Here is an 8,042-nt window from a genome sequence, read left to right as displayed (position 1 = left end):
AGATCAGCAGATACCGTCTGATGTCAGACACGTTGCTCGCACGGTTTAATGAGGCTGCTTAAGATGACTGTGAAGATAATTCACTTTAACACCTCATTGCTATTGATTCTAATAGGGATGAATTGTGTTCCAGACTTCCTGCACTGCTTTGTTTTTCTTTCTTCTTTTTTTGTCATGGATCTCAGGAGATGAAAACAACTAAGTAGCCTTTTCCTGCCTGTGCAAAAACAATAAAGACAGTGAAACAGCAGCGCTCACCTCATGACACAACAACTTCTGTGACTAAACGCATTCGTCACATCTAACCTGCATGCAAAGGAAATAACATTGCTCACTTCTAAGGCCAATTAGGAAAGAAAATGTCATTTTTAGTTCTCGTACATGCTGAAGAATTCTTATACTGCACATTTTATTGGTCCTACATGAAAATAAATCTCAGATAGCCATAGCTTGAGTGGTTTTACTTCTAAATATCAAGCACTAAAGAACTGAATGTGAGGGAAATGTGTGGTTTTCTATCCTATTATCTATGAACCCAAGTTATATTTGACAGTCAGTGCTGAACTGTGAACTCTAGGAAGAGTGATTCCCAGACAACTGTCTCTGCACATCAGACAAAAAGCTCATAATCTGTCGGTCCTTTTGGTGGAAAAAGCCATTCAAGATATAACACAGTACTTTAATTTAAGGAGATATATTTATACATCCAGTTAATCGGGACTTCCTGAAAGTTCTGTCAGGAGGTCGAGGTTTAAAAAATTGAGTCTAGGGTCAAGAATGATAGAAAACAAATCAATGTGGGTAAGGTTAACATGTCTAATGTGATAACATAATTAAGTTAAAGGCTCATTTCTTTCAAGCTCACTGCTGCATTATTTTGTCATCGCACTCTCTCCTTGTCAACTCTTACTTCTTTTAGTTGCTTTTTCTGTGTGTAGAGTTTGTGCACACAAACATATCCAGCTACAGACATTTAAAGCTATTTTTTAAAAACTTTTTAAAGCAGAAAATATGCACTTCTGACGAAAATGGATGTGTTCTGAGATGTTCATTCAATTCCAGGATACATATTTTAACATAAAGTTGGAGGATTCTTGTAATGTAGTGTCCTTCTTCAATATGAGGGAATAGGCAGTTGAAGATACCATGCTCATGCATTGATTTATTGCATTTACGCATTTGTATCTGGTCATAGATTACAGTTTTTGTCATGGCACATTTCTCTCTGTCAGCGCTGTAATGAATAATGTTGCATATCGATGATGCTGCCAGTCTATCTGTGAATTATAAACTTATCAAAACCACATGATCCTGACAGTTGGATAGTTCAGTGTCAAACCCAACCTGCAAACCTAGAAGAATATGATTTATACAACGTGGCATATATCTTCGATCGTAGAGGAGTGTTTACACCAAAGGGAAATGTGGCATATTAGAAATAGAATACACCATCACGAGTCATAGCTCTGGGTGGAAGAACATGGTATGTATGTCTGTAAAGGGAATTTTACATTTGATAAGATGCGTGGTGCTCTTGTGCACTGACATAAAAAAGAGTAATATTGGTAACTATAGTCCGGAAAGCCCCACAAAGTAGCAGTTATAGAAGCTCAGTTCAAGGCGCTGAGCTTGGTGTCATGCAAGATGATTGGTTGATTCAAGTCCTCTCAAAAAAGATCTTTGACAAAGAAAGGAAAACTACGCCATAGCTACCTAAATGCGTAAAGCTGTGATGATAGAAATTGCATTCGTTTTGCCATAAATATAGTCACTATAACCACTTCTGAAAGATGCAGATTATAACAAAGTATTTCAATACTGTCATGTAAAACATAAAGATTTAATGTGATAATAACCTGTGATGAAAAGGATGCCTAGTGGTTTATATCCCGCGATGCAGGGTCGAGTATTTTGCATGCCTTGCTCCACTTCTTCCTATCCAGGGCGTCTTCTGGTGTAACATTCGCAGCCTTCATATCATCTTTGATTTCGTCCATCCAGCGCTTTTTTGGTCCTCCTCGTGGCCTGTTTCCACCCAGATCTAATTGTTGGCCTGTTTTTGCGATGGAGTTCTTATCGCTACGGACAACATGGCCGTGCCATCGGAGCATTGCCTCTCGCATCTTGTCTGTGATCGGTGTCACTCCCCACCGTTTCCTGACATCTTTGTTCCTCGCTTGGTCAGGTCGTGTGAGACCCAGGGGCCACCTCAGCATCTTCATCTCCATGGTGTGAGATGGTGTTTGGTCGTCGCTGGCCAGCACTCTGACCTGTAGAGTGCCACTGGGCGCACAATCGTCTTATAGACTTTCGCCTTAACCTCCTAGGACCTGGCGTCCACATATGTGGACATCACATTTTGGGTTATTTAGACCAAAATACTCAATTTTGCTCTACAAGGGCCTGATATCCACTTATGAGGACATTATACTGCTACTGTTTTATCGAAACTTTAAACGAATATCCTCATATGTGGCTCTCATTTTTCTTAGAAACAAAAATTAGGTAAAAAAAATCTGGTAATTCTTTGTTTTTACATTCATCAGGACCCAATCAGCCCAAATATCAAAGAGAAATTAAAAATTTATGCCGTGGAAGAGTTCGGGTCTTAGGAGGTTAAGATAGATTGGCATTCTCTTGTCGCATAAGACTCCACTGACCTGATGCCACTTCATCCACGCTGTGTTGACATGGAGTCTGGCGTCAGGTAGAGTTTTGCAGTCCAAGGTGACAAGGGACCCGAGGTACTTGAATTGGGCAACTTTAGTCAGCGGCTCACCATCGATAGTGATGGTACTCTTGGTCTGGGGGCCGCATTCAAGGTTACTCAGTCACTTAGCAAAATACATATTAGCTCTTTATTTTACCACCAGACTGACATCAACATCATAAAGAAGTGAGTTCACCTTTGACTCATTGTGTGGACTAAAGAGGTTGTTTGCCAGCAAATCACAGAAGATTTAAAACTTATAAAAACTGGGCCTTCAGATTTCATCTGAATGACTTAACTCAAGAGACTGTCAGCAAGTTGGTGCACCAAAGTTTTCATTTCCCTTAACAATGACTTTTTACTTTTAGTTATCAAAGCATTTGATGATTAAATGTTGAAGAATGTATATATACATCTCTCAAAAACGCACACCTGACCTTTTCTAAGGATTGCAAGCTTTTCCACTGTACAATTTCCTTTGGTGGAAAAGTCAGATTGTGCAAAGGTTGCTGGGGTACTTCACTTTGGTACATGGGCTTTAAACTTCAAAAAGAAATTATATTTGGATTAGCATTCAGTATGAATTATTAAATAAAAACTGTTCCTGATGTTTCACAGGTCAAAAAAGAAACTTTGCAGAGGAATAGAGCTCTGTCTTTTCACTGCCTGGATAAAAGAAAAAAACTTGTTCATTGTGCAGCAGAAATATGTTGTGGTTATCTTGGGCATATTGTGTTTATGCTACAGTGGCTCTCAAGAGGCATCTGAATGCTTGCTTGGGCAAACACAAAGCTGTCTGTGGTGAAGAGCAGATTTCATACCAGAGAGCTCCTTTTTCACATTCCTTGCTGAGGATAGAAACCAGACCGATGAGTCCTAAAGATGAGACAAAATCTGACTTACTGAAATTGACTTATTAGCTACAGAGGAGGTAAACAAGCTCCTTAAGGAAATTGACTCATCTTGCAACTTTATGTGACCTTACTGAGCTGGGATGTCATTTTGTCTCCAGTGAGCTGTAGGAAGAAAAGTCAAGGCTGAGCATCACAGTACTGTAGATACAGGAAGATGGGGTTAAATATGGTTAAAAGCTGCCTTCTTGGACCTGTTGTGCTATCTACGAGCAACCAGTCTTTGAAATAGATATAAACAGTTAAAGAGAACATGAAGACAACAATGTATTTATTTAATCCTTGACTGTTGTTGAAACTGGCTTTATTCCCTCGTTTTTTGGCAACAGTAGCGCTGGCCTTTACCACAAACTTGGCTAAAGAATTGGCCATTGAGTATAATGTTTTGATAAAATGTCATTCACAGAAAAAGACACAGTTTCAGAAGTAAATTTAATTATTCCACATAAAAAAAAAAATCTATTGGAGCCTAAAGAGGTCTAATTCCCCATGTTGCTTAAAAAAATGCTGTGACTACAAGTCACAGAGAGCATGTCAGAATCCATTTACCACTGCGTGAAATACGATCATAACGCATATTAAAGCCAGATGTTTCCTTTTAAATAAATAAATGAATGAACAAATAAATAGATTCACAAAGTTGTGAAAAAGTGTCTGCAGAATGTCTGCTTGCCAAAATGCATTCAACGGGCTTACCTAATAAAGTGGCTGGAAAGTGTACATATCTGTTTCACCATCACAATGTACAGCAAGAAATGTGTGCCTTTTATATCCGATAAGGGCTTTATCATTTATCCAAAAGATATTACCATCTTTGCACTGAAGGTTTTTTTTTCTTTGTACTGGACACCTACTGTAAAGCACCAGCCAGGAAAAAAGGCCCATACTTTCTCTTTAAACCTGGAATGAAAGAGCTTGAGTGTGCATAAATAACTTCAGCTCAACTGTCTGGCTGCTTGGTGGGCTCCAAAGCCAAGAGTGGCCGTTTTCAGTAATGAACAAAGGCGAGCTTGCTACTCGCTGTGCCAAGATGTGTCGGCACATTTGTGGCCATTCTAATGGCACTACTTAAACTAAATGCAGAGTCACTTTAGACAGTTGAGTCTAATAATAGCTTATGGAGGCTACTAAAAGGAAAAAAAAATGCTTAACTTTGCTGGTTCTGACAGCAAAGCAATAACCCTGAGCCCATGACCAAAAAAATTCATTAAGTATCTGGCAGTAATTCAATTATCTGGATTTGATTCACTTACTAATGAGATGAAATGTTTCAATATTATTAACAGACTTTCCAAAACTCAAAGCCTCATTCAAAAAAACAGATCTGAAAATAACCCTAGCCATATTAGGGGACATGCTAGTGCAATGGATGCACGAACAGGCTAAAAATAGTAAGTGAATGAAGTGTAATGTCTCACAAAGTATCAAACAAAATACAAAACACATTTTAATGAACAGAGAATGAGCACTAATGTACCTATTGCTAAAATAATAGCTTGGACGTTCACTAAAGACATAGCTTTCATTAAAGACGTAGCTTTCATCTTTCTTAGCTGAGAGACCGATACTCAGCCTCTAATCACACTTTCTTGCCCTCTGTTTCACTGAAATTGCCTATAAAATTTCGTTTCTTCTTTGCCATTTTTTCAAGGCACTTTTCCCCTTTGATCACACTGATGTGAGCTTGAACATGCGGCTAGCAATTTGTAGGTTAGAATTTCTGAAGTCTCATATATTATTGTGGTCCTGTACATACAATGATCATGGGCATGAATGCCATGGTAATTTTGGGCTTTTAAGGATTTCTTTAAAGGTTTTTTCCCCCCCATTGGATCAATATATTGTACATATGGACCAGTTACTCTGACGTAACCACAAAGGCTCAAGCCTGCTGGGAACTGCAAACTGCTGGAATAGCAGTGATACCACAGTGAAGTTTTACATTGATGTTTTACATTTTACAAACCTACCAGGAGTCAAGCATGGCAGTGGTAGCATCATGTTTTTGGGCTGTTTTGCTTCCAGTGGTACTCGCACATTTCAGAAAGTGGAAGGAATAATGAAGAAGGACTACCTTTAATTTCACCTCAGATCAACAGCTAGATGGTTGAAACTTGGACCCAGTTGCGTGCTCTGACAGGACAATGATCCTAATCACAAAATAAAACTGATTTTTGAATGGATAAAGCAGACTAACATTAAGTTTCTGAAATGGCCTTCCCAAAGCCCCAGCCTGAACCATACTGATAATTTGTGGACTTTGCCAAAATTGTGCAACAGTAAAGACATCATGCTGTTGTAACAAATATTTTAGAAACAGCAACAAAATATATAAATTGTTCCAATATAATGGAACAACTGTTTCCTTTAGTTTAAAATCACAGTTTTAAAATTTCTTTTTGCAATCAGAACATAAGGCAGTAGTTTAATAAAGACGCACTTCATGCACGCTGTGTGATCAAACCAATTTTGCAGAGAACTTAATTGAACATGCTTTCTAAAATCCTACACGAGCACTTTATAAATGTAAATGATCAAATGAGTGAGAGGCTAAAGATGGTCACTTCATTGGTTTTACTATCTGGTAATTACAAGGCTCTATAAAACACAGGGTTCATTTACCTGTGACATGAATGCTCTTATATAGTTGCCATGTGACCATGAAATATGACATAATTTACGTTTAGAGCCTAGAAGTGCCATCGCTCTTTGAAGTTCAATTAACCTGCATAAGTCAGGGAATGGACCAGTGCAAAGGGCGCAGTGGATGCTGTGAATGAGAGTTCAATTAACGGTTCTTCTGAACTGCCTTAATTATTTATGGCATAGATTCAAACGGAAACCACACACATTCTGGTCCATATTGACATGATAGCGTCACACAGTTGCGACAGACTTGTCATCAGCGCATCCATGATGTAAATCTCTGGTTGCACCCCATCCCAAAGGTGCTCTGCTGGATTTGGTGACTATGGAGTCTGTGGGAGAATAGTGAGCTTGCAAAAAATGTTCAAGAAGTCAGTTTGAGATTATTGACACAATGTGTTATTCTGCTGGAAACAGCCATTAGAAGATGAGTATCCCCCTCTTAACTGTAACGTCACGGTTTCCGGGTCCAAACTCCTCTTCAGTTTCCAAACTCAAACAAACACAAACAGTCAGTGGCATCACTGAGAGTTAAAAACTGTCTAAATTATTCAGATTAGATAGAGCAAGATACAAAGCATCAAAAAAAATGTTAAAAAGACAACAGCTTTAGTGAATACAGTGTAGTTTGGACCTGTGTAGTTTGGTTAACACCATAATCTCAGACTTCCCAGACCCCCAAACTGGACCACCTCGAGATGGCCCCTGCTGCCTGCTCCTGGATCTTCCAAACCAATCAGCCTCAATCAGTCCGACCCCCCTCGAAACAGTCTGGCCATTCTCCTCTGACATCTGGCATCAAAAAGGCACTTTTACTTAGCTGCATACTGCCACTCACTGGATATTTTCTCTGTTCTAATCATTTTCTGTAAACCCAAGAGGTGCATGCCTCAGTAGGTCAGTAGCTTCTGAAATACTTAGACCAGTCCGTCTGGCATTAATAACCATGCCGTCTTCAGAGTTACTTAAATCACTTTTCTTCTCTAGTTTTCTCACTTTGAACTTCAGCATGTTGTCTTGAACATGTCTACATACCAAAGTTCATGTGATTGACTGATTAGATATTTGAGTTAACAAGCGGTTTAACCGGTGTATTTAATAAAGTGGCTATAAAAGCTTAAAGAACACAAAAGACCTAAACATTTTTTTAATTCAAAATTTCTTAAATATATCTACTGTAACCGTCATAGACATCTACTATATACCACTTTGTGCAACAAGATGCTACAGTAAGTCTATGTAGCATTTAGCATTTTGTTTTTGCACTGAACAATTGATGTGACATGTTTGGGTCGTGTTGTTCTTTTGCCGTAAATAGCAGAAAACTGAAAGTGCATATTCATTGACACATTTCTGATAACATGTCACACACAATCTGTTACAAACAATTCAGCCAATGCCTCCGACAGCAATCCTATCTACCTTAATGTTGCTGCTCACTATCGTTCTCACATACTATCCTTTTTGTCATTTCTGTTTTATCAAACAATAGAGATAGAAAGAAAGAGCCTTTTATCAGGATCGGTTGTCAAGTTCACAAGCTATTGCAGCACAGTGGTGCATCAGCTGGCCTTTTACTAACCTCCTGCTCTCTGTGATACCGCATTTAATGCAGCCACTTTTAGTATAGAAAATCTAAAATGCGGATGGGATGGTGAACAGAAGCATGTTGCATTCAATCAGGATAGTCCACAACTCAAGGCCACTTTGTGTTTACAGCAACAGCCATTCTGGAGAGTGGTGAATGAAACTACAGCAGAAACATATGACACCGT

The 8,042-nt window shown here is 38.8% G+C and overlaps 1 pseudogene; it reads right to left on the bottom strand.

Annotated features, from left to right (window-relative positions):
* Window positions 1-1,874: 1,874 nt before the first annotated feature.
* Window positions 1,875-5,401, bottom strand: LOC106633456 (annotated as a pseudogene).
* Window positions 5,402-8,042: the final 2,641 nt, after the last annotated feature.

Source organism: Haplochromis burtoni, unplaced genomic scaffold (genome assembly GCF_018398535.1).
Source record: "Haplochromis burtoni strain Fernald_Lab_line unplaced genomic scaffold, NCSU_Asbu1 Contig_8, whole genome shotgun sequence".
In the NCBI taxonomy this organism is placed as follows: domain Eukaryota; kingdom Metazoa; phylum Chordata; class Actinopteri; order Cichliformes; family Cichlidae; genus Haplochromis; species Haplochromis burtoni.
This window is presented reverse-complemented; position numbering and strand designations above follow the sequence as displayed.